At 46.8% G+C, this 27774-nt stretch overlaps 1 protein-coding gene across 2 annotated transcripts in view; it reads left to right on the top strand.

Moving 5' to 3' along the window:
- The window catches only part of PLPP4 (phospholipid phosphatase 4), a 207710-nt gene that overhangs the window by 23855 nt on the left and 156081 nt on the right, over positions 1-27774 (top strand). The window contains exon 1 of one of the 2 annotated variants that reach the window (XM_073685384.1): positions 20251-20379. The exons of the other annotated variant lie outside the window; for it this stretch is intronic. The gene's annotated coding sequence lies outside the window, so the exon portion shown is untranslated. Of the gene's footprint in view, positions 1-20250; positions 20380-27774 lie in introns of those variants that run through there. 2 annotated transcript variants of the gene reach the window in all.

The raw sequence follows: 27774 nt of genomic DNA, 5'->3' as shown, positions 1-27774 counted from the left end.
TTTAAGTGTTCATGACGCCACCTGTGGAATGCGGCTAAGGGGTGCCGCCGCTGCGGAGCAGTCCTCTGGAGCTGGTGTTACGGCAGCAGGAATGGTGTGGCTCTCCTCAGGTAGAGCTAGCTCCAGGGCAGCGTGGGGTGTAATGGATGGTGGTTCAGGGGAGAGATGGCAGGACGGTCCCTGAGAAAAGACAGACACTCACACGGGGGTAAGCTTCAGTACCTTTACTGGTGATGTTGCAGGCACAGTCCAGGGTGCTCCAGGCGAAGGGCGCACTTTTGGACTCTCCCCAGTGAGCGAGTATAGGGCCTCCTGATCCGTGGCTTTACTTGTTAAGCTTCAGACCTGCCTGGAGCTAGGCCTAGCTTGGTTACTGTCTCTCTTTGCACCTGCTGATCTGGTGGTAGGGCCTTCTCTTTGGAGATCACTCTCCCTGGACACTGGGACCTCTGTGACTCCTAGCCCTGGTACTGTAATCAGCGTTTGGTGAACCTGGGACCTGTAGTCCTCCAGGGGTTCCAGTGGTGCCTATTGGGTATAAAGGGTCCCTGTTGGCACGGACCCGGTGTCCGGTATATATATTGGGGTGAGCCTGGTATGCTTCTCTGCCCCCTCACTACTTCTTCCTTCTCCTCTCGCCTTCGGCCCACTCAAGGCCCTCACTAGGCTTCAGTGCGTGCTGTAGGCCTCAGCTTGCCTCACACAGCATCCTGCGTGCTGCTCTCTCACTCTGAGCACACTAAACTCTAAACTAGAACTGAGCTGCCTGGCTCCACCATCCCTATATATATCCCTAACGGGCTCCCTCTGCTGGTCTGAGGTGGTATGGTGGAGGTGTGTGAATGTGTGAGGGCCTCTTGTGGAGAAGTACATCCATGCACTCTTCTGGGTTCTGTGGCACCAATGCGCAGCAGGGCGCCACATTCCCCCCTAGTAAAACTCAGTACTCCTGGACTGAAGCATTTTTTCTCAAAACAGGTTGAACAATAACATTTCTTCCCTTTATGGGAGGCACTTTTCTTGAACGTTGCAGGAATCATTATAATACAATAATTACAACTATAGATAACAATAAAGTTACAGCAAGTCCCGTAACTTGGTGTCCATTTCACTGATGAAGGAACATGAGGGACCCGCCTGAAAACCCTCAACGTAGGCCCTGGACGTGGCTACAGGGCATAGGTGATCCAGGTGCTGGACCACGTTTTCGGCCACGCCAAACGGGTTTTTGTTCCGTGGTCACTTAAGGGGCACTCCAGGGAGTGCAACTATGTACATGACAGTTTTTGGGCTGCACACAGTCCTCAGCCACTGAGTCCTTTATATATATATATACCCTTATGGGTAACTAAATAAACACATATATGTCAGTTTATACAATAAACATTATGCAATACCCTACTGGGTAACTATTTATACTACAGGTATTTTTAACTTACTCCTTATACCTGACAGGGGTCTGGCCTTTTGTGTTACGTGATGACCTACGTAGTACTGGAATGCGTGTAGTGTGGATGCTTGCGCTATTTTCCGCTCTATGTGTTAGTGGACTGCAAGACTGCCTTAACCTCTCTACGGGACTGGCAAGTACACTGGTTACTGGGCCTACTGGCTCTGCTTCTACCGGTGATCCTTCTTCTGGGGATTCTTCCTGAGCAGGCTCTTCTGGGGCACTTACAGGTCTTACTTGCAGTGGAGAGTCTTCTGGCTGTTGGTAGAAGTGTAGCACAGGTATTATTACCGCTCCATCCAGTTGAGGCCAATCTGCCGGAAAATCTCCTAAGACAGTATGGAGTACTTGTTCTTTAGGCTCCTCCGGTACGGTGAGAGGCACTTCCTCCTGGGGCTTCAGCGGACTTGGGCACAACTTCAGATGGTCTCTTGATACCGTTGCAGTTGTTCTTCCTCCGTCTTTGCTTATTAGACAGGTTTTCCTATTGTCGAATCAGGAATTCAACACAGTGTAAAGTTCCCTTTCCCACTGGTCATCAAGCTTGTGGCTTTTTCTCTTTAGTTTCAGCACAACTTCTCCAGGTGTCAAGGGTTCGGCTGGTGCACTCTTGTTGTACTGTGCTTCCTGCTTATCTCTCACCCTATTTAGACTGTCTTCGACACAGGCCTGTACTCTCTTGTTCTGCTCCTGTCGGGTCACATCCCAGTCTTCAGTGGACATATCTGCTTCTGGCTCTCACTCCAAGCTCCAGGTCCATGGGCAACTTTCCGGGTCTTGCTCTCATGAGGTACGCTGGAGTACAATTGATGGAACTCACAGGTATGTGATTGTACAGATCTACCAGGTCAGGTAGTTTGTCTGGCCACTGGTTTCTTTCTTCTAGAGGTAAGGTCTTCAACAGGTCGATGACTATGTTATTCATCTTTTCACATAACCCATTGGTTTGGGGGTGGTATGGTGTAGTCCGGACCTTCTTACACCCGTACAGATGGCAAAACTCTTTGAACAGCTCGGCTTCAAAGGCAGGGCCTTGATCCGTCAGCACCTTATCCGGGTATCCATGGGACCTGCAGAAGTAGGCTTGGAACGTCCTTGCTGCAGTTTCTGCCGTCAGATCCTTGACGGGAGCGACCACAAGGAACCGGGAGTAGTGATCCACCATGGTCAAGGCATAGGAGTATCCTGACCTGCTGGGTGACAGCTTGACGTGATCCAGAGCGACGATCTCCAGAGGCTGGGTTGTCTTGATGGACTACAGGGGTGCCTTCTGGCTGCTGTAGTCTTTTCTTCTGAGGCTACAGGGTCCACAATCCCGGCACCACCTCTCTATGGAACTCCACATTCCAACCCAATAAAACTGATTCTTCAGGAGGGTTTCCAGCTTCTTCCAGCAAAAGTGCCCTGCTTGCTCGTGGTAGGCCTCCAATACCATCTGGATGTCTGTCCTGGGCACTACGATCTGCCATACCATCTCATGGGTCCTTGGGTTGACATACCTTTGGCACAGCTTCTCTCTATAGATGAACAGCCGGCTTCTCTCATTCCACAGTTGCTTAGCTTGGGGAGGAGCGTCCTTCTCCAGGGAGGAACCTTCTTGGGTTGTCAGTTCTTTAATACGGCTGACAACCGGGTCGCTGTCCTGGGTCTCCTTCAAACTGTGATGAGGTAAAGGGTTTAGTGTCTTACCACGATACCTCCTGGAGGTGCGTTGCTCGTGGACCATCCCACTTCTGTGGAAGGCAGGTAGCTCAATCTCCTCCAGGTCATTCACTTCTTCAGTGTCCGACTAGTGAGGCATTCTGGATAGGGCATCGGCATTGGTGTTCTTGTGGCCTGCCCGGTACTTGATGGTGAACTGATAGTTTGATAGCCGGGCCATCCAACGCTGTTCCATGGCTCCCAACTTAGCTGTCTCTAGATGTGTCAAGGGGTTGTTGTCAGTGTAAGCCGTGGGTCCTTCCACGGGGTGGCGTTGTTCTCCTTCTTCTCATCCAGGGGACATCCTCAGGGCTGTCGGCGAGTAGTATCTTTCCTTCCAGCTCGGGCTCCTCCTGTAGCTGCAGGGTGCTCAGGACAGTGGCCAGGGTTTTACTTAACTGGCGCACTTCAGAGCGTAGGCTGTCCAGCTCGCTAGGGGGCACTGTTTGCATCTTTGTTTCAGCCGTTAATAAAGGAGCATTGGGTGCTGCAGGCACTGGGGTGGCCCAACCCTGGTAACGCTGGATAGCAGTGTCTGTTGTTTCCAGGGGCTGCAGACCCTTTATAGCCCACCACCATACAGTTCTGCTCTCTTCCTGGGACCTCAATCCCCAGATGAACTGTTCCGTCAGCATTTTACTTTCGTTCTGTATGCTGGCTGGACTAACCTGTTTCAGAGCCCGCATCCTCCACTCCATCCATCTGGACCATCGAGATCATTTCATGCATGATAATGCCCCGTCTCATGCTGCACATAACACATCTGCATCTCTGGCTGCTATGGGCATAAAAGGGGACAAACTTATGGTGTGGCCCCCATGCTCCCCTGACCTCAACCCCATTGAGAACCTCTGGAGCATCATCAAAAGGAGTGTCTATGATGGCGGGAGGCAGTTCATATCTAAGCAACAGCTCTGGGAGGGTATTCTGTCCTCATGCAAAACAATTGAAGCAGAAACCATCTAAAACCTGACAAATTCAATGGACGAGAGAGTTCAGAAGCTCCTTTCGAACAAGGGGTCCTATGTGCAAATGTAACATCACCTAGAATAAAGTTTTGAGTTGAAAACTGTTTGATTTCAGTTTGTAATAACTAGAGATGAGCGTTGTTCTACTCGAACTGTTCGCCAATCTCAAATTCGAGCTGTTTTGGGCGGTGTTCGAGCCGTTCGGCGAACACGAACAATTTGAGAAAAATTCGGCTGTTCGAGGTTATGTTCGATAACTGTTCGTGCACCAAAATCATAACTGGATTTTTTCTCAGTAATGATGAAAATTAATGTTAATACGCAGTTTGAGTGTACAGCGGGGTGGGGGGAGGGGCAGGGGATGGATCTCTGCAGGAACAATGAAGATCTCCATTTTTTTTTCTCTTTCCCGCATTTACAGTGGGGAGGTGCAATCTGTCAGCCTATCAGCAGCGCACACACGGAGCGAAGTGCTTTTTTTCACACAAGCAAGGGCATGTGTCATTGGCAGTGTATGTCACATGTCCTTGCCCTATAAGACCAAGCCATTTTCCCCGTCGCCACCATTTTCTCACTGCTGCAGCTGCGTGTTAGACGGCACCGCTGTTGCTGTGTGCGCTATACCTTGTTAATTTCAAGCCAATTTTCGCACAAATATACAGATAGCTTGGGAGTAGGGAATAGTTGTGATTGCAGTCCTTTTAAGGACTAGGTTACAGCATTTCCTAAGACTTTTATCAGGGAGGTCTGTGCTCTTAAATAGATAGGTTGTGGGAGTAAAGACTAATTGTAATTGGAGTCCTTTTCAGGACTAGGTTACATCAGTTCCTATCAGTTTTTGCCAGGCAGGTCTGTGCCAGTGCTGTGCAAGTTTTTTTCACAGCATTTGGCTGAATCTAGCAAAGCTAATCCTTTTTGGCCTATTGCAGAGTGTGTTAGTCAGTGGAGTAGCCTATCTGTGTTGCAAGATATACCACCTGTGTATAGAATACCAGTTTTTTTACTGCACCTAGTGAAGTAAAATCTTTTGGGCATAGCATCATTCTATTAGTCCATCTATACTGACCTCCATCAGGTTGCAAATTAAAACTAATTTTTATCTGCATCTACAGTACCTCTGAAAAAATATTGGGCTTCTAGCTGTGTGTGGGACTTGTTGTATTAGTCCATCTATACTGACCTCCATCAGGTTGCAAACTGAATATATTTTTTTCTGCATCTACCTGTGAAAAAATATTGGGCTTCTGGCTGTGTGTGGGTCTTGTTCTATTAATCCATCTATACTGACCTCCATCAGGTTGCAAACTGAATATAATTTTTTTCTGCATCTAGCTCTGAAAAAATATTTGGCCTTCTAGTAGTGTGTCGGACTTTCTCTATTAGTCCATCTATACTGACCTCCATCAGGTTGCAAACTGAATATATTTTTTTCTGCATCTACCTCTGAAAAAATATTTGGCCTTCTAGTAGTGTGTCGGACTTTCTCTATTAGTCCATCTATACTGACCTCCATCAGGTTGCAAATTAAAACTAATTTTTATCTGCATCTACAGTACCTCTGAAAAAATATTTGGGCTTCTAGCTGTGTGTGGGACTTGTTCTATTAATCCATCTATACTGACCTCCATCAAAATAATTTTTTTCTGCATCTAACCCAGCCAATAGTTTTGGCCTAATACCACAGTTTGGCCACTCAGCTCTGCTCGGTTCCCATCCATTGTTTTTTTGTGCAAACAACTCCAGAGTTGTGAATTAGTTAACCACCAAAATGAGTGGAAAAAGGCCTGCTGCTGGTGGAAAGGGGAATAGGCGTGTTGGGAAGGGGAAAAAAGGTTGTGTCCGTGGGGTAGGTGTTAAAGCAACAGTAACATCTGCAGAAGAAAGACCATCTTCCAGCCAAACTAAAATGTCTACTTCTTTTAGCGGACAATGTGATAAGATCCCTTTCTTACGGCCACGCCAATCGCTACAAATTCCAGATGAGGCACAAAAACAGCAGGTGCTTCAACGGATATCAAGTGCTCCTTTAAGTGGGCTCTCCTCCACATCAACTTCAACATCACAAATACTCCAGTCCTCAAAGGTGTCACCCAAATCGCACTTGCTTCCTCACAGCTCCCAAATCTCCAGCTGCCCGTCTGAGTATGAGGTAGAACAGATGGTTGAGTCTGCAGAGCTGTTTACTCATACTATAGCCTGGGAATCAGAGGTCGACTCCAGCGCTTCTGTGAATCCAGACGAGGAAATGATCTGCACTGATGCCCAGAATCTTTATGAGTCGGATCCAGGACCAGACGCAGAAGGTTCTGACCATAATGTAGACCCTCATTCCCAAACTGTAACTCCTGTTGGTGGAGACAATGAGGAAGACGATGATAAGACTCAAATACCTGATTGGAGCGACAACTTTAGTTTTTTGTCAGGGCAGGAACAGGTTGGCTCTGAGGACGACGGGTGTGATAACGCACAGGGTGATGATGATGAGGTCGGAGATCCCACTTACTGTCAACCCACAGTCAGCCAAGAGATGAGGTCAGCAGAGGAGGTGGAGGAAGATGCTAGTGACGACGAGGTCAGGTTGCGCCTTCCTGGACAGAGACGTAGTACTGGAAGCACGTCAACAACTGCATCCTCAAACACAACTCTGCCTCTCACCACAAGTCGTGGTGGCTCTTCAGGTCGCATGGGTGCTAAGCCTTGCATAGCCTGGGCATTTTTTCAGATCGATAAAGATGACCCAACTCGTGTTATCTGTAACATTTGTCAGCAAAAGCTAAGTAGAGGCCAAAAAATACATAGTTTGAGTACTTCATGCATGAACCGGCACATGGACATGAAGCATAAGTTGCAGTGGGAAGCTCAGTGTGCTACAATGCGGCCTAGCCGGCCGGGCCAACCACCGTCTGCCATATCTTGTGCATCCGCGGCCTCTTCATCCTCTGTGACTGGGGGGACAGCAGTCACACCTGTTTTGGGGCGCAGACCTGCCACCTCTTTACCCGCAACAGCCAGCGTGATTGGCAGGTCATCATTTTCTTTGGAGGTGGTAACACCAGCTGGTGTTGAGCGCTGTCCGACATCGATAGCACCACCTTTGGATCAAGGCAACCTAACATGTCCACCTGCATCTTCCTCACAGACCGGCAGTTTGCCGGGGACACCCTTATCAACCCCGTCTAAGCACAATAGCCAGCCCTCGGTCCCTCAGATGTGGACAAGTAAAAGACCATTTCCTCCTAGCCATGAGAAAGCTAAGAGGTTGAATTTCACCATCTGCAAGCTCTTGGCTACAGAAATGCTGCCTTTCCGCCTGGTGGACACAGAGGATTTTCGAGACCTTATGTCCGTCGCAGTGCCCCAGTACCAGATGCCCAGTCGGCACTACTTCTCAAAGAAAGGTGTGCCTGCGCTCCACCAGCATGTCGCACATAACATCACCGCTTCTTTGAGAAACTCTGTGTGTGACAGGGTGCATTTCACCACAGACACTTGGACGAGTAGGCATGGACAGGGGCGTTACATGTCGCTGACTGGGCACTGGGTAACTATGGTGACAGCAGGACAAGGGGCTGCTGTCCAAGTCTTGCCGTCCCCACGAGTTGTGCGTCAATCCTCTTTATGTCAAAGTTCCTCCACTGCTTCTGCCTCCTCAACCTCCTCTCGGTCTTCCACCTGCACCCAAAGCCTGTCTGGTCATGCCACAAGCTTTCTAACTGCGCAGAAGGGATCCTGCACACCTCCTTGCTATGCTGGCAGTAGGGCTCAACGTCATCAGGCGGTTTTTACATTGAAATGTCTGGGAAATGTGAGTCACACAGCTGAGGAGTTGTGGTCAGCTCTGGAGAACCAATTTCATGAATGGCTGTCTCCACTGGACCTGAAACCAGGGAAGGCCGTGTGCGACAATGCTGCAAACCTGGGTGCGGCCCTTCGCCGGGGCAATGTCACACACGTGCCTTGTATGGCTCACGTGTTGAACCTGGTTGTCCAGCAATTTTTAGCCCACTATCCCAGACTAGATGGCCTTCTGCAGAGGGCACGGTCGCTGTGTGCTCACTTCCGCCGTTCGCATCCCGCAGCTCAGCGACTTACATCTCTACAGAAGTCGTTGGGCCTGCCACTTCACCGGCTAAAATGCGATGTGCCTACCCGGTGGAATTCAACTCTGCACATGTTGCAGCGACTGTGGCAGCACCGACAAGCCCTGGTGCAATACGTTCTGACGTATAGCCTGGGCCAACGAGATTCAGAGGTGGGGCAAATCACGCTGGAGGAGTGGTCTCAGATCAGGGACCTATGCACCCTTCTGCACAGTTTTGAAATGGCGACGAAGATGTTTAGTGCTGACGATGCCATTATCAGCATGACTATTCCGGTGATTTACATGCTGGAGCACATGTTAAACAGAATTCGGAGTCAGGTGGTGGCACAAGAGGAGGTGGAGGAAGTAGAGGAGGAGGAGTTGTATGCGGAAGGGCTAACATCTGCAAGGTCCAGACGGTCGGCAGCACCAAGGCGGCAGGCATGTGAGGGTGGGGGAGATGGTTTTACCAGGGCGCATGGTAGCAGCCAAACTAGTGAGGAAGGTGCAGGAGCCCAGGAAGAAGTGGAGGACGAACTGATGGAAGACTCATCAGATGAGGGAGACCTTGATCACATTTCTGTTGTGCGAGGTTGGGGGGAGAGGACAGAGGAAGGAAGCATGATTGTTACCTCGCCACCAACACAACAGGGACTTGGTGCTCCTGGATGCGCAACACACATGAGTGCCTTCTTGCTGCACTACCTGCAACATGACCCTCGAATTGTGAGAATTAGAAATAATCCTGACTACTGGGTTGCCACACTGTTAGATCCCCGGTACAAAAGTAAATTTGCAGAAATTATTCCTGCCATAGAAAGGGATGCACGCATGCAGGAGTATCAGCAGAGACTGTTGCAGAATCTTACATGTGCTTTTCCACAAAATACCAGTGGTGCACGTAGTGAATCTCACAGTTCCAACTTGCCAACCGTGGGACCGTCAAGTGTTCAGCACTCAAACCGTAACAGAACCACAGTATCTGCTGGTAACATCAATTTTGCGGAATCATTTCACCACTTTTTTAGCCCATCCTTTGCAAGGCCACAGGAGACAAGAAGTCTAACACATAGTCAACGCCTAGAGACGATGGTACAGGAGTATCTCCAAGTAAACATTGAAGCCACGACTGTGTCACTGGACCCTTGCTCTTTTTGGGCTTCCAATCTGGATAAATGGCCGGAGCTAGCCACTTACGCCTTGGAGATCTTGTCATGCCCCACAGCCAGCGTTCTGTCTGAACGTGTGTTCAGCGCTGCTGGTGGTGTGCTGACAGATAAGCGCACGCGGCTCTCCACTGATAATGTAGACAGACTCACGTTCATAAAGATGAACAAATCATGGATCCGAAACGACTTTTCTACCCCTGTGTCATCCTGGGGAGAGTAAAAGCTTGATGATTGGTTAAAATCACCCTACCAACCGTTTTAAGCTTTCAAATTACTAATCATGTTTATCTGTATCTTGACTGGAAAATAATTTGGGCTTTGTAGCAGTGTGCAGCACTGATCCTATTAGGCCATCTATACTAAAGCTCCACCAGATTTAAAATTAAAAATAATTTTAAGCTGCATCTAGCCCGGAAAATAATTTTGGGGCTCCGAGATGCGCAAGGCACATAAGTGCCTTCTTGCTGCACTACCTGCAGCATGACCCTCATATTGTCAGAATTCGAAGTAATCATGACTACTGGGTTGCCACACTCTTAGATCCCCCAAACTTTTCGATCAACCTTTTCATTTTAATAAAGACCAAAAAAATGGTCATTTTTGAAATTATAAGCATTAGCAGGTTGTTAGAAACTGAAATCAAACAGTTTTCAACTCAAAACTTTATTCTAGGTGATGTTACATTTTCACATAGGACCCCTTGTTCGAAAGGAGCTTCTGAACTCTCTCGTCCATTGAATTTGTCAGGTTTTGGATGGTTTCTGCTTCAATTGTTTTGCATGAGGACAGAATACCCTCCCAGAGCTGTTGCTTAGATGTGAACTGCCTCCCGCCATCATAGACACTCCTTTTAATGATGCTCCAAAGGTTCTGAATGGGGTAGAGGTCAGGGGAGCATGGGGGTCACACCATAAGTTTGTCCCCTTTTATGCCCATATCAGCCAGAGATGCAGATGTTTTATGTGCAGCATGAGATGGTGCATTATCATGCAGAAAAATGATCTTGCTGTGAAATACACGATTCTTCTTCTTGAACCATGGCAGGAAGTGCTGTTTGAGAAAATCCACATACATTATGGAGTTCATCTTTAGCGCCTTCAGGGATCCTAAAGGGGCCGACAATCTCTCTCCCCATGATTCCAGCCCAAAACATTACTCCACCTCCTCCTTGTTAGCGCTGTAGCCGTGTTTGCGTGGGGTGTCCATCAACCAGCCATCCTCCACTCCATCCATCTGGACCATCGAGCGCTGCACGGCACTCATCCGTGAACAAAACAGTTTTGAAATCAGTCTTCATGTAATGTTTGGCCCACTGGAGCCGTTTCTGCTTGTGTGAAGTGGATAGAGGAGGTCGACAGGATGGCGTATGCACAGCTGCAAACCTCTGAAGGACCCTGCATCTTGTTGTTCGGGGGACGTTGGAGGCACAAGCAGCTTCAAAAACTTGTCTGCTGCTATGACAAGGCTTTTTTGCCGCTGCTCTTTCAACCTGGCGTAATTGCCTGTAGGAAAGAGTCCTCAATTTGCCCTTATCAGCACGCACACGTGTGTACTGTGAATCAGCTACATACTTCTTGATTGCCAAGACACTTCATCCTGATCATCGCACAATGTTGATTGTAGTCATGCCTTGACCTAAACACTCCACAATTTGTTGCTTCTCAGCAGCCGACACATCCTTTTTCTTTCCCATTTTGGCAGAAAATGTAGGCTGCTTAATAATGTGAGAGAGCCTTCTTAAGTAGTCTTGCCTTTCATTGGACACACCTGCCAAACTAATTAGCACAGGTGTCTGCAATTGCTTACAGTGATATAAAGAGCCCTGACACACATCACCATCAATGAGTTTAACTGACAAACAAACAAATTCTTCCCTTATCACTCCTAAACACTTTTTGCATAATAATTTGGAACGCAGTGTACATGTGCTTTTCCACAAAACACCAGTGGTTCACGTAGTGAATCTTACAGTTCTAACTTGCCAACCGTGGTCTGTATGGAGTTGTTCAATAAAGGGCCCAAAATTAAGATAACATAGATGGGAGAGGTCTCTATGAATAGGAATTCCTAAGTATTTGATACCCTGTGAGGGCCAGGCAAAGGGAAAGTTGGACTGGATGGAATCCTATATGGATTTGGGGAGGGAGACATCGAGGGCCTCAGACTTCGCTGCATTGATTTTAAAATTTTACCATGTAACAAAGTGATCTATTTCAGCCATAACAGCATGGATGGATATATGTGATTGAGTGATATATACTAGGACATCATCAGCAAATAGAGAGCACTTGTACTCGGTGCCTCCCACCTCAATCCACCTAATATTGGGGTTATGGCGAATTGATGAGAGCAGGTGCTCCGTCACTAGGATGTATAAGAGAGGGGACAGAGGACATCCCTGCCTTGTCCCATTGGTGATTGTGAAAGGTGATGAAAATGTTCTGACGCACCCCCTGGGCCTTGGGACACCTGGAGCCGGACCCTTTTTGGTGGATGCTGGTGGTTGTAGTCTTCGTGGCGGCGACCCGGTTCCGTGGCTCAGGGCGGTCAAACCAGTGGCGGAACTATTTATGTGGTTTTGATGTTTAAATGTCCGACTACGCCACCCGTGGATTGCGGTCAGAGTGAACCGCCGCTACAGGGCAGACCGCTGAGGCTGGTGTTGTGGGTGCAGCAGAGCGTAGCATAACTCCCCACGGGAGGAGTATAGCCTCAGGGCAGTGTATGCGGAGGATGGGGGTGATGGTGCAGGGCAGCAGCAGTAACGACACGGAGTCAGTGATGCAGTTCAGGGCCTTTACTCACAGTTCTTATTATCCAGACCACGTCTGCAGGTAACGGCTGCCCACGTCGTACTGTGCTCACCAGGTGAGGGGCTCAGACAACTTCCAGATAACTTTGGAGCACTTCACAGGACCCCCTTTGTGTGTCCTTTGTCTGGCCTTTCTTACCAACACTTCTGTCCGGCTGCCTCGGGCCTCCTCTTGGTAAACTTGGCACCAGTTTCCCTGACCCTATGTGGTGCCTTCCTAGCGGGTGTAGCGAGGGGCTGCGCCACATAAAATGTCAGAGCCTCCGGTTTCTAGCTGAGGGTCGTTTCCTGCCTCCACTAGTTCGGGGACCGGTCTCCCCCTTTGGCCTGACCCCTCCACGCAGGTGGATTCGGGCGTGCGGTGGCGACTCGCCCGTCCGCACCCCTGGGATCCCTTCATTCCTCGTTCCTGGAGCCTTCTCCGCTCCTCTTCCTTCCTTCTCCCTCTTCCAGGCCTGGGCCTCTGTTACTAGGCCCGCCTCAGGAGCAGAGCTCATGCAGAGCCCCTGCTCCCTGCCACTTCTGCTCAGACTTCTCTGCACTGAACTAAGATGGTGCCCACCTTTTATACTCCCTTCTCAATGCACCCAGGAACTGCTTCCTCCCTGCTCCTGCACTACAGGGTTCCCCTTCCTCAGTGTTCCCTCCCCCCACTCCAGCCAGGGACAGGGACTGTCGTGCCCATCTCGGGGGCATATTGGTCGCCCTGCCCCACGGCAATGTGGTGTAATGCATGCAGGTGTCGGGTCCTGATCCACACTCCATCCTTACCTGAGAGTGAGATATCACACCTCTGGGTGAGGTGCAATACGTCTGTAGCAACCGAGCCCTCAGGGTGCTACAGTTCCATTTATCTTCAGCCTAGGTGACGTATTGCGATACAGGGCCGTGATTTTGGCTATAAAAGGGTCCCCTAGACCCCTACCCCAAGCTTTTTAAGAGAATCATATATGGCGTGCCAGGAGACTCTATGGAATGCTTTCTCCGCATCCAACGAGAGTATCTAATTACAAATTTTTAACTGCATCTAGCCCAGGAAATACTTTGTGCCTAGTAGCAGTGTCTGCTAGTCAGCGGATTATCCCAGCTGTTAAGCAAGCTGCACCACCTGTAGTTTAGACACTTAATTTTTTCAAAGGAAATGCTTCGGGACCATGGGATACTTAGTGAAGAGCATCAGGAGGCACCCCAAGGCATAGGGGCTGGGACTGGCAGTAGGATGCCTTGCGGTGGACAGCCGAGCTCGATCCTTATAAAAGCTTTTTAACTGCAGCAGCTTTAGTGGACGCTACTGGAGCTGGAATTACCGCGGCTGCTGGCATGAGACTTGCCCTCCAATAGATCCTTGTAAATGGATTTAAAGTGTATTCATTCAAATTAGAGAGACAATTTAAATTAAAAAGCTTAGAGCTGCCTCCACCACAGGGGGGCTCGCTCGACCCACCAGCGGACAGGCACCAGTATTGGGAGAGGGGGGCTGGCCGTCAGGGTTCACCGCGGCTCTGGCACAAACCCGGCGACACGGAGGTGGCACGGGCAGGAGCGGACTGGCCGTGTCGGCTTCTCACTTTTTGGATTTTAGAAGGGCATGACATGCCTATATCTGTGTCTCCCCCTCCTTTTACTCCTCCACCTCTTTTCTTTTCGCATGACTATATGTACTTGTCACTTTTCCATGTGTTAGTTATGTCTTCTGAGCAGTTTGTCAGCTTTTGGACACCTTTGAAGGTGTTTTCTATGTGTTTCTATGTGTTTTTGTTTGCCTGCCATTGGTTTTAATGGTGTTCGAAGGTGTTCGACGAACAGTTCGGCGAACACACGGGTGTTCGACGAACCGAACCGAACTCGAACACTACGGGGGTGGCTCAACACTAGTAATAACCTGCTAATGCTTATAATTTCAAAAATGACCATTTTTTTTTCTTTATTAAAATGAAAAGGTTGAAAACTCTGCTGTGCATAATAATTTGGAACATGCATTTTGAGTGCAGTTTGAGTTTTTTATTTTTTTAAAAATATACTGTTATCATAGGCAGTTTGTACAAAAACCTTTCAATTGTACTCTAATAGTTATTTGACTGGAAAATTACAATGACTGCAATTCATATAGGTAATATGGGGAAAATCTGAGAAAATATTATTTGCATAATAATTTGGAACACAGTGTAAACAAATTGGGGGACTCTGAATGAGGGCATTTAGGAGGTTTCACTGGCGTTCTGTTGAACCCTAGCCAGAGTGTATATGATCTGCGTTATATTTGCTCCAGGTGTAAAATATGATCTACTTATGCCATACTTGGCATTAGACATAAGCAATTCAATTCCAACAAAATCAAATCTGCTGCAAATTTCCCTAAAATTAGGGTTTGTTAGAATCTAAATTTTTCTGAATTCTATTCAGTCAAACCCTGCAAAATGACAGTCAGCTGGCAGCCATTCTGCTAAATTGTTTTGAAGGGTTTAAAAAAAATACACATTATTATGCTCACCTCTCGTATACCGCCACTCCAGCTCCCTATTTGGTTTTCTTTGGTTTTCTCGTCAAGTCATTCATGTACATCATTAACTCCGTGTGAAACGAAGTCCATAGACCACATCCCTTTTTTATTTGCATTGGACGGGTTTCTTTTTATGGCCAAGGTGGTGACCCCAAGCACATCTGAATCCTTTGTAACGCCCATTCCCCAATTCTGAGTTCTCGGCGCAGAGCACTTCTCTAATGTGAATGCTGTAGAGATAGGCGTAATGTAGGCACAATGATGACAGTGCGCCGGCCTTACAAATCGGAAGAAGCACTAGAAATTCCAGTAGGTAGGAGATAATTCTCAGGGCACCCGTCTGATGGCCATGGATTTCTGACGTGGCCACTGGAACAGGGTCCTGTAAATCGATTCACTCTTCTCTAGAATGCAGCCTAACAAAGACAAATGTCCTGTATTAGAAACCCCTTTATGACTAGAACACTGGAGGCAGGGTACATTTATAACCGGCAATACACATATATCATTGTTCTTTCCCTAGTGTTATAAAAGCTGCTGTTAGTCATGGGGGAGCTCGTCTTTCTGCCACGCTGATTCCTCACACAGCCTGGAGCATGGCCGTCTACCTTATCTACGTGGCGAAATGATATTCATATTTAATTGCGCTTCCCTTGTCGGTGAGAGAAGAGATATGACTCTGACACATCCATTCTAGCCTTTTGTTCGGTTTCATTAGGAGCTGCTAGCGATCCATTTCTTGTGCATGACAAACTCACGTTAACAGATTGATAACACTTTTTTTTTTCTCAAAAACCATCGAGGTTTCCTGTAACCAAACAAATATGTTCTGTTCTGGGCAGAAATGCAATGTCGTGTAAAAGATGGATTCACATAAAGATTGCAATTTCAATGGCCTGGTAGGGATATCAGAGATTGGTCACCAGACATAGCACAGTTTTGTGAGTTTGTAGGAATAGTATCCACAGGGTAGATGTAATGTAGTTGACTTGAATTAGATAATTTGTATCTGTAAAAGCGGAGGAACCTTAGAGACCCCCTCCCCAGCTGACATCCATTTACTGTATGGGCAATTAGATAGGGGTTGTCCAGATTGGACAACCTCCACAAATGGTAAATGAAGTATTGTGGGGATGAGTCTCATAAGTGTCTACGGTAGCTTTTATATACAGCTGGAGCCTAATCCTGGGAGATTTATAAGATTTGATTGAGGGCTACATGGCGACGTGTCACTCAACAGCCATTTTCAGATAAGCTGCATAACCAACATTTGTGCAACATGTTTGGGATTTGCTGTTATGGGACTATTTAGAGCTGCAATTTTGTTAAAAAAAAAAAAAAAAAAAAAAAGCCAACTCGTAGACAAGTCACATACAAGTCGTAAGTCGCATGCAACTTGTATTGAAGTCTATGGCGAGTGCTACAGAAAATTGAACACCTTTGGAAACATTTGAGACTCTATTTTAGACAGTGGCGGACATGTCATTGGTGCAACCTGTTCAGTCACACAGGGGCCCGAGGGGTAAGGGGGTCATTTCTGCCTCAAAAGCAGATGGAACTGTGTAGTATGATGAGCTTTTGGACTGCAAAGGGCACATATACTATTCTTGCACAGGTGCTGAATTTGTCTGTGTCCACAAGTGATTTCACAATCACGGTAGGTTGCAAGATGCAACGTAGCACCATAGGAAATCTTAAAATGCGATATTGCAATGAAACATGTGGGGGATTTAGGCTTTTTGGCAGCCGGTAGCTTACTGACACGGATCCAGTTCTGGTGTCAAACATTGCACAATTTCTTAAAAAAATTCACAAATTATCACTGCACAGAAAAAGAGAGAGCCTTGCTTTGGTACGGGCTCACTCATTTGCAAACTTGGTCCACACCTAGTCACCTTCTGGCAGACTGACCAGCATACCAGAGGTCTTTCCACCTCGACTGACAGACAGCACAGAGGCAAATAAATATTCCTTTCAAAACCTGAAATGGAGGTATGTGAATGGCCAGTCCCACCCAGCTCTTGTGGCCGCTCCTAAAACCCGGACCCAAAATTAGGGCCCAGGAAAAAAACCTCTCAACAACTTATCACTGCTGGAGCCTTGCGTCCAGGTCCTACATCACCGAAGCTAGCTACCATGGTGACACATACCTCGAATCCGTGAATTTTCAGGCTGCTTCTTTATAGACGCCACAATCTCAATGTCTGGTGACACTTCTTGACCTGTAGCCCTACCCTCATACATAATTGGTGTTTTTGCTGCATTTGCTAAATAATTTTCAATTTGTCTGTTCCATCTGAGAAAAATAGAAATAACACTTCCTTTAAAATACCCATTGATTTTACTAGGTGCCTTTGAGGAAAACTGAGAAAAATTGAAGCTTCTAATTTGTCTGCTTTGCGCTTTTTTCTCCACAATAAAAAACAAAGTCTGCAGAACTTTCTGCTCCGTCCAATTTAATGAGCAGCAGACGGAAAGAAGCTGTCCGTTTCTTTTCCATTAGAGTCAATGGAAAATGGTTGCTAATTTAATATCTTCTGTTTGCATCTGTTATGAAGTGGATCCTTCCTATGCATGAATTCTGTACCTTTGTTCACAGAACAAATTAATGGAATGAAAAAATGCAGGTGAGAACAGAGTCTTATTTCCCTTATGATGCACAATGCATTCACCGCAGTAAGGCCGGGTTTAGGCCATATTTCATGGTCCCTATATGGATTGCAATGCCTGGACTGACCACAGATCTTGTGACCCAGAACTTAAAGCCTCATAGGCATACGTGAGGGCAGCCCGCATGGCAGCGATGCTGGTAGAGGCGGTGCTGCGGTCACGGTAAAGCAGACCATATTTTCAGGAAACCTATCAATACAGCAGTGTGGTCACTGGCACTATACATTTCTGTGCGGCCTGCAGTCTGTGCGGGATCTGACTGTTTGAAACTGATTATATTATACGGTATTTAATTTTATCAATCTTGCTTCAGCCTCAAATGAAGTAATTCAATTTGTGATTTCATTTCCCATGAAAGTCATTACTAATATCAGCAAATGCTTTTTACTTGTAATGTGGAGTTTTCACTGTAGTAGAACATTGATATTTCTTGAGACAAACCAATGAAGAAGCCGAGGCGGCAATGTCCCACCATCCACATTATAGGGGCTCACATGCAGCCCTATCCCAGGGCCAAACATTACAGATTTTTAGGTTCACGGTAGAAACGTGGCCACACTTCATAAGTTTAGCTGTTTCCTTATTACCTGTGCTCTGTTATGGGTGGTGCACAAGAAATTCCGAGCATTATTATAAAAATGTTACCCTCTGGGGTCCGATGCACATTTATTATATATAGTATACAAGCAGTATACAGCTATATCCGTTCTGTGTGCTGAACACCGTGTGCAATAAACTGATGTAAGATTGGCACAAGAGGAGCCGTCGTATATAAGTTCTGGATTGCACTATTATAGGTGACTGGGCCCTGATTGTCCTCTGTATGTTGCAAGGTGGAAGACCATAATCCAACAGCTGCAAGCAGAGAGCGGGTGAAGAGGGAGACCCACTTCTTACACCAATTTGAACATTTTATCCCCACCAGAAACCCTTGGAAGGCATATTGGCATCTCATGCCGTATGTCTAAGAGGAAGAACCAGCAAGGTTTACACTGTGTGTGCCACCAGGTCAGAAGATGCCACATGCCCTGACTGGTGAGTCAGCTCCTGTGAAGACCCGGGGTTTTCCGTGGGCGTAACACTACTCAGACAACACAGGGTGAGGGTAAAACAATGTGGCAATACTTTATTGAACCCCCAAGTGGACAGTAAACACACAGAACAGTCCCAGCAAATACCCAAGATGGTACAACATTACACAGTCTCACCCTTCCGCTGGCCCGCCTGGGATTTAACAGCTGCGACTTTGGGACTTCCAGGACCAACTACCTCAACCAGTGGCCCCCCAGCTTCTGGCGGGCCCCCACAGAGAAAAGGTTGCGGCAATCTTAGAAAGGTGACAGTCCATCGAGGTACAAGGCCAGGAGACTCGAGGGTCCCACCCTGGCCTCTCTGAGAGTTTCCATGGGGCCAGATAACCGGCTGGTCCCAACCTGGTTTCTCTGAATGGCTCCATGGGTTCCAGGGGTCCGGAGGGTCCCACCTGGCAACCCCAAACAACATATCATTGGGCCAGGTGACTTCATTGTCCCAACCTAGTCTCCCCAAATGTATCCATGGGCTCTCTGATGGTCAATGGAGCAGATCCGTATCTTTCCAGTCAGGGCCATATACCCTTAAGCCAGAATCATGTAGAATCCAAATCTGTGTCTCTTTGGTTAAAGCCATGCTTCCAAGCTGATGGTCTGAGAGAGTCTCTGATCTTTGCTTCTCCTTGTAAAGTCTGCATGCTACAGAGGCATGTCCTTTTAAGTACACATCCACAGGACAAGGGTTAGGGATGATATTATTCCACAGGGCTCAGGGCTCATTGTTTGTGCATTTAATCAATTTACATAGTTGGTATAGCAGGGAAGTCTTGTAAATAAACTAGCTAGCTTAGTATAATATGCAATTATCATAGTATTAAACATCATTGTTCACAGACCAATAGAAGACAACATTGAGGGTTATACAAATATTTGTCTGTCCTTCTTGACCAGCCACAGAAATACAAATACATTTACAAGTCAACACAAACACAATAGAGTATTTCTCTTGGCTTAACAAATCTAATTGTCTGGCTGATTAAGATTATAAACTGTGTTGTCACAGCTCCTATAGCCCCTTTACTGTGAGATGAAAGGAAAGCCCCATGTGTGGAGCCCAATGCTGCAGGTGACCTCAGCAAAGCGCTGATTATGCCACTATATCAGGGAGGTGCCCCCATTGAACTAAGGACTATTACTTTAATGGGAACTTATAAATAGTTGATGGGCATAGAAAGAAGCCACGATGACCAAGAAGCTATAGAAGCCTTTAGTCTTCTCCTACCTTACAAACAGCCTGCTCAGTCTTACATGTATCCATTCAGGAACATGCCTAAAATTTGTGCAGAACACCAGACTCCTATTTCTTGTACATTTACATAAGATCACCACTTTAGTAGTAAAGTTAGTGGGAAAAATCCACAGAAAAATATATGCCTTTGACATGCTACAATAAATTAGAAGATTTACACATTTTCCCCATGCAAATTTGAATGTAACATGTAGATTTTGCTCTGTACTTTCTGGCTATTTCCTCAATGAATAATGACCGTGGCCTTATTGATCTGACTGGTCTAATTATCGCAGCTTCTATGACTATAGTCAGGGCCACCATGAGGGCATTACTGCCCTAACTGCTGTATGGGGCCCAGTGAGCAGCAGCACAGAGCCCTGTCAGTGCCCCCCCTCTTGTGCTTCTGCTCATCGGGCCCCATGATGCAATAATGTGGTGAGTGCCAGGGTGCTGCCTTTGGCGGCGCACACCTCGGCTCTGTGTGCTTTCCCGAAGCTCGCAGCTCCTGCTCCTGCCTCCTTCATACTTCTCCAGACTTCTGGTCAGGTGACGGCGCATATGCAATGACGTCATCACATACGCGCCGTCACCTGACCAGAAGTCTGGAGAAGTATGAGGGAGCTGGAGCTGAGCGGTTGCGGAGCTCCGGGAAAGCACATAGAGCGTTGCCAGGACAGCAGAAGCCGAGCTGCGCCTGCAGGTGATGGTAAGTATGATCAAACTTTTTTTTTTTCTTTCTGAAATGAATTAAATAGGTGAGGGAGGTGGCTGCAAGTCATGGAGTGGGGGGGGCTGCAAGTCATGGAGTGAGGGGGGGCTGCAAGTCATGGAGTGAGGGGGGGCTGCAAGTCATGGAGTGAGGGGGGGCTGCAAGTCATGGAGTGAGGGGGGGCTGCAAGTCATGGAGTGAGGGGGGGCTGCAAGTCATGGAGTGAGGGGGGCTGCAAGTTATGGAGTGGGAGGGCTGCAAGTCATGGAATGAGGGGGGCTGCAAATTATTGAGAGGGTGGCGCAAATTATGGAGTTAGGGGGGCTGCAGATGATGGTGTAAGGAGGGCTGCAAATGATGGAGTGAGGGGGAAAAGGAACTGCAAATGATGGAGTGAGCGGGGGAATGAGTGACTGCAAGTGATGGAGTGGGGGGTGAACGAGGCACTGCAAATAATGAAGTGAGAGGGGGACAGCTAAGGATGAAGTGAGAGGGGACTGCAAATTATGAAGTGAGGGGAGGACTGCAAATGATGAAGTACAGAGTGAGGGCGTTGAGGTTACAGGAGTGTGACTGAATTGGTGAAAAGAGTATGGGTGCTAACTAATTTATATATTAGGTGGGGAAAAGTGGCTATTTATAGTTAGTGGGGGCGCAGTGGTGGATTACAATTTATATTGGGAATGGTGGGTTGCATAATAACTAATAATATATTAATGGTGAGTGCATGTCTGTATTCAGCTGAGAATGGCAAAAAGTGGGGAATGTGCTCTGGAAGCGGTGCTCTAGATAACTGTATTATTTTATGCAAAGACGAGTCCTGGTTGAAAGAAGTAATGGCGGTCTGCGCTGAATGAAAAAGAAAAGCAAAGATGAAGGACTTCTACTAGAGATGTCACTGGTGAGTCAGTGTTTTAGCTGTACACCTACACTATACACTATATACAGATCTCCTGTGTATAATATCACTGGTGTTCACTGTATTACCTGTACACTATACACTATATACAGAGCTCCTGTGTATACTATTCCTGGTGTTCAATGTATTACCTGTATACTGACACTATATACAGAGCTCCCATGTATATTAGCACTTATGGTAATATTAGTATTGTGTTTTTTTGATTAATGTTAAGTATTGTAATATTCGGTCACTATGTGGTGGTACTATGTGGTCTGATGATGGTGTGGCGGTATTTGTTCCTTGTATGTGATATTATTCGGTTACTATGTGGTGGTAATATGTGATCTGGTTATGGTGTGGAGGTATTTGTCCCTTGTATGTGGTATTATTCAGTCACTATGTGGTGGTAATATGTGATCTGATAATGGTGTGACAGTATTTGTCTCTTGTATGTAGTATTTGGTTACTATGTTGCGGTAATTTGTGGTCTGGTCATGGTGTGGCGGTATTTGTTCCTTGTAATCGTATTATTTGGTTACTATGTGATGATAATAAGTGGTCTAGTCATGGTGTGATGGTATTTGTCCCTGTATGTGGTATTATTGGTCATTTTAAAAAATGTACATGCCAGATTCTCTTAAAGAAAAATAAATAAAAATATACCTAAAAAGAGTATTGGATATTTTAACAAATGTTTAATAGGTTACAGTAGAGTAGGACCCGGCCAGAAGAGTCTCCTTGATGTGGTGGCGGTTTCAAAAATCTTTTGCCCAAAACAAAAGCTGATGGCTATGTGTGTGATCTGGTGTTCAATGGGAACTGTTCATGTGTGATTGGTGAGGACGTGGTGCAGAAATGGACTTTTTCCAAGAGTGAGGGTGGGACTGTGGAAGTTTTGAGGTGTGGAGGCAGAGCTGAAGTTGAGACGGAGTTGGGGTGGAGCCTGGGCGGAGTCTCAAGGGGGCCCAAAAATTTTGCCAGTATGGGGCCCGGAAATTCCTGGTGGCAGCCCTGACTACAGTAGCACAGATACATTTTATTACATTATTCACTGAACTAGTTTTTTCTTCTTCTAGCAGGATTTTATATCACTGCATAAATCCTTAAAGATTTTCTTTCCTGATCAACTAGATTGTTATGATGCCTTCTGGGCTAATAATGTTCACAAATCATAATTTCAGCATTGCCTAAGGCCTCCATATGTAGTTAGCTGGTGTGCCCATTACTTATACCTACAATGTCTGTGTGCAGCCATATAGACTCCATTGTACTCTGTGTGTTCAAAGATGTTCTCCATTAGGAACAATGCTTCAAGGAGAGAATGCCTTGGTACATCGGAACTACAGGTGCATCTCCCTAAATTAGAATATCATCAAAAAGTTAATTTATTTCAGTTCTTCAATGCAAAAAGTGAAACTCGTATATTATATAGAGTCATTACAAACAGAGTGATCTATTTCAAGTGTTTATTTCTGTTAATGTTGATGATTATGGCTTACAGCCAATATAAACACTGAAGTCATTATCTCAGTAAATGAAGATAATTAACAAAAAACACCTGCAAAGACTTCTTAAGCATTTAAAAAGGTCCCTTAGTCTGTTTCAGTAGGCTCCACAATCATGGGGTAGACTGCTGACTTGACAGATGTCCAGAAGGCAGTCATTGACATACTCCACAAGGTCCCAGAGTCTGGAGGAAGAGTGGAGAGGCCACAATCCAAGCTGCTTGAGGTCTAGTGTGAAGTGTCCACAATCAGTGATGGTTTGGGGAGCCATGTCATCTGCTGGTGTAGGTCCACTGTGTTTTATCAAAACCAAAGTCAACGCAGCCGTCTACCAGGAAATTTTAGAGCACTTCATGCTTCCCTCTGCCGACAAGCTTTTTGGAGATGGAAATTTCATTCTCCAGCAGGACTTGGCACCTGTCCACACTGCCAAAAGTACCAATACCTGGTTTACAAACCACAGTATTACTGTGCTTGATTGGCCAGCAAACTCTCCTGACCTTAACCCCATAGAGGATCTATGGGGTATTGTCAAGAGGAAGATGAGAGACACCAGACCTCACAATGCAGACGAGCTGAAGGCTGCTATCAAAGCAACCTGGGCTTCCATAACACCTCAGCAGTGCCACAGGCTGATCGCCTCCATGCCATGTCGCATTGATGCAGTAATTGATGCAAAAGGAGCCCCGACCAAGTATTGAGTGCATTTACTGAGCATACATTTCAGCAGGCCAACATTTTGGATTTTAAAAACATTTTTCAAGCTGTTATAAAGTATTCTAATTTACTGAGATAATGACTTTTGTGTTTTCATTGGCTGTAAGCCACAACCAGGGGTGGATCAAGAGTAGCAATGGCCCTGGGCAGTTTAGAAGGCGCGTGCCCCCCCCCATACACACACATCTGATGTATCACGTGACATGTCACATGATCCTGTGTGATAGATCATGTGATAGTTGACGTGAAATTAATTTGGCACAATATTAATATATTAATTTATAATGAGCACAATTAAGTATGCTGACATCCCCTATATACAGTATGAGACCCTACACACAACATGAGCTGCCACAATCCTCCCATACACAGCAGGAGGCCGCACGTAGCCATCTATACACAGCGGGAGGCCACACGTGGCCATGTATACACAGCAGGAGGCCGAACGTAGCCATGTATACACAGCGGAAGGCCGCACGTAGCCATATATACACAGCGGGAGGCCACACGTAGCCATCTGTACACAGCGGGAGGCAGCAGGGTGCCATCTGTACACAGCGGGAGGCAGCAGGGTGCCATCTGTACACAGCGGGAGGCCGCACGGTGCCATCTGTACACAGCAGGAGGCCGCACGTAGCCTCAGAGACAGCGGGAGGCCGCACGCAGTCACGCACACACACACAAACATATACAGACATATACAGCTCTACCCTCACCTACTGTATCCTCACCCATCCCTCGTAGATTGTGAGCCCTCGCGGGCAGGGTCCTCGCTCCGCCTGTACCAGTCGCTGTCACATTGTGTTCAAGATTATTGAAATTGTTCTTGTATTATACCCCCTTTTTCACATGTAAAGCGCCATGGAATAAATGGCGCTATAATAATAAATAATAATAATATACATACATACACGCATAAACACATTTGGAACATAAAAATACATATAAACGGACACACACACACACTCACTCACCATCCCCCGGGTCCCGTCGTCCAGCTCCTCTCCGGTGGTAAGTAGCAGTGCAGGGCGCTCACTGCATGACGTCACACTAGCAGACAAGGCCGCGCACAGGGCCGTGTCTCCTAGCTGTGACGCGGCCGGGCCAGCACACAGGGAAGTTAACAGGTGCAGTGCTTGCCCGGCCGAAGAAGAAGCAGTGGATTATAATGAGGGCAATCTGGCCATGGAACCCTGGGCCCCCGGGCGGTAGCCCAGATTACCCTCATTATAATCCGCCTATGGCCATAACCATCAACATTAACAGAAATAAACACTTGAAATAGATCACTCTGTGTGTAATGACTCTATATAAAATATGTTTCACTTTTTGTATTGAAGAACTGAAATAAATTAACTTTTTGATGATATTCTAATTTTGTGAGATGCACCTGTATATGGAACATGCTATGACTTTTATTCCATCGTGCTCTTCTATGTGCCTTTTTATGTAATTGGAAGTACTCAATGGAGCAATAAAGTCCCCAGAAACCTCCATGGGAATCCAATTTAGGCGGATTCACATTCAACGTCATTTTACACCGTGGACAAATAATCCAATAAATCTGAAGGTCTTCTCTATGGATTTTGATAAGGCTTTGCTGAGGATTTCACCCTTTGCAATGGAAAGAGAGCAATCCACAACAAGTCTGGTGCAAATCCGCAAGTAAGATCTGCAGATTTTGTCAAGGATTTTCCTGTGCTATAAAATAATGCTGCATGCAAATCCCCTTTATACGGCCAGGTTCACAAGGCCTAATCAATGTCAGGAGAGGGTTAAGAGTCCTAGTTTCATAATTGCCTATTTATTATTAACCCCTGAGGTTCATAGCAGATGTTGAATGATCCTATTGTGTACAGCCATTGTTTTAATTTCATTAGAAAAAGTAAAGTGTGTGTCAGTTTATGTTCACATTAGAGGAAGCCGTAGAGAATTCTTGCACTCATTTACAGACACCAATTAGATGTTTGTTTTATAGTTTCTCTTCTTTGGAGAAAAATATCTCTCTTGTTTGCATTGATTTCCTTTTCATTACTGTACCGTCAGTAAAAGACATTTCCTAAAGTCCGATGCTTGCCATTTACAGTAGATAGCTCACTAGAATTTTATGTTGAGTAAAAATCCATGAAAGCTGAGATTCATAAACTGGGATATCAAATGTGAGAAGAATACATCTTTTATGACAAGTGTTCGGAGAAGATGCTGTCTCCTCGCTTGAAATGCTCCAATATAAATGGCCTAAAAATGTGATTTCTTTGGGAGTTATTTAGAATGACAAGCAAGTGCACTGGGGATGGACAATAATCGGTAGACTCTAGAAGATCAGCCGTCCAAAAACCATTTGGCTACTGCTTTCAATTTCTTTAGATGCATTACTTTGTAAAAAAAAATTCCAAAGTTACTACTGGTTGCTGAAAATAGGGAGGTGAACAATCTGCCCCAAAGTATCACTTTGTGCCAAGTTATGAAGTTATTCCCTATCCACAGCATAGAAGATAACTTTCCAATAGTGTAGGTCAGACTGCTGGGACCACCACCGATCCTGAGAAGGAATCTGAATGGAACAGAGGTCTAACATGTGCACCTCTGATCCATTTACTCTCTAGCAGTCTGTTGCCGAACTTGGCTCTTTTGGCAGCCCTATAGAGCATGAGCCCTGTTCTTGGGAATGAACGGGATCCTAGCTGTTGGATTACCAGAAAATGTATTCCCTGTTTTGCCCTATTGCATCGCTAGGACATGGTTTCAAAACTTGGCGCAAATCTTTCAACCATTGTAACACCAATGTGTTACATTAAATTGAATATCCACCAGTTCTCATCATGTTGTATTTTAGGTCCATAGATGATAATTGATTTAGTTTTTAAAGGGGTTGTCTGGTCTAAAATGATAAGTCTGCAGTTACTCTGTGTGACTGCAGACTTATGTATCCCCCCCAGCGCAAGCACTGTGCGCTGCAGGGATTCGCCAGTTTCTGAACCTGGACCTGCGGGTACGTATGTGTTGTGCATACTCCCGGTCAGGGGCGGACCTACCGCCCGTGCAGCCGGTTCATTGAACGGGGCCCCCGAGGGAGAGGGGGCCCCTCCAGCAGGGCCGCCATCAGGGCATGACTGCCTGACTCCAGCATGGAGCCCGGCCGGTCGGGGCCCCCCTCTTGTGCGTCTCCTCATGGGGCCCCCCAGCTGGACCCCCCGCCGTCACATGACCGGAGATGTCCCTGCGCTCAGCATGGGCCCCCGGCCCCATGCTGAGCGCAGGGACATCTCCGGTCATGTGACGGCGCCGGCACAATACTTACCCCTCCCCATGCCTCCGCAGCGTCTTCCGCGTCCTCTGACTGTGACGTCTCAGGTCAGAGGGCGCGGTGATGTCTTTACACCGCGCGCGCTCTCTCCTGACCTGTCACAGTGTAGAGCAGGAAGACGCGGACGACGCTGGAGTCCGGAGCAGCGACAGCAGCAGGTAAGAAGTGAGGTGAGTATTGGATTTTTTTTTTTTTTTCATGAATGGGGGCATTATATGGTGGGGGGAGAGTGGGTGTGACATCATGCATTATATGGGGGGGGGTGACATCCTGCATGGTGCATTATATGGGGGGGGTGACATCCTGCATGGGGCATTATAAGGGAGGAGAGGTGACATCCTGCATGGGACATTATATGAGGGGGTGTGACATCCTGCATGGGGCATTATATGAGGGGGGTGACATTCTGCATGGGGCATTATAAGGGGGGAAGTGACATCCTGCATGGGGCATTATAAGGGAGGCGGTGTGACATCCCGCATGGGGAATTATAATAGGGGGAGGGGGGAATTGACATCCTGCATGGGGCATTATATGGGGGAGGGGGGAATTGACATCCTGCATGGGGGCATTATATGGGGGTGGGGTGTGACATCCTGCATGGGGCATTATAAGAGGGGAAGGGGGGGAAGTGACATCCTGCATGGGGCATTATAAGAGGGGAAGGGGGGAAGTGACATCCTGCACGGGGCATTATAAGGGAGGGGGGTGAACAGCCTGCATGGAGCGTTACATGGGGGCCAATATTCTGTATGGAGCGTTATATGGGGGTCAGTATTTTGTATGGGGCGTTATATGGGGGCCAGTATTCTGTATGGAGCGCTATATGGGGGCCAGTATTCTGTATGGAGCGTTATATGGGGGCCAGTATTCTGTATGGAGCGTTATATGGGGGCCAGTATTCTGTATGGAGCGTTATATGGGGGTCAGTATTCTGTATGGAGCGTTATATGGGGGAC

This window comes from Phyllobates terribilis, unplaced genomic scaffold (genome assembly GCF_046119375.1).
Source record: "Phyllobates terribilis strain yellow unplaced genomic scaffold, ASM4611937v1 Scaffold_5__5_contigs__length_657084704, whole genome shotgun sequence".
Taxonomy (NCBI): Eukaryota; Metazoa; Chordata; class Amphibia; order Anura; family Dendrobatidae; genus Phyllobates; species Phyllobates terribilis.
The sequence above is the reverse complement of the archived record's forward strand: the minus strand, read 5'-3'. Positions and strand labels throughout refer to the sequence as shown.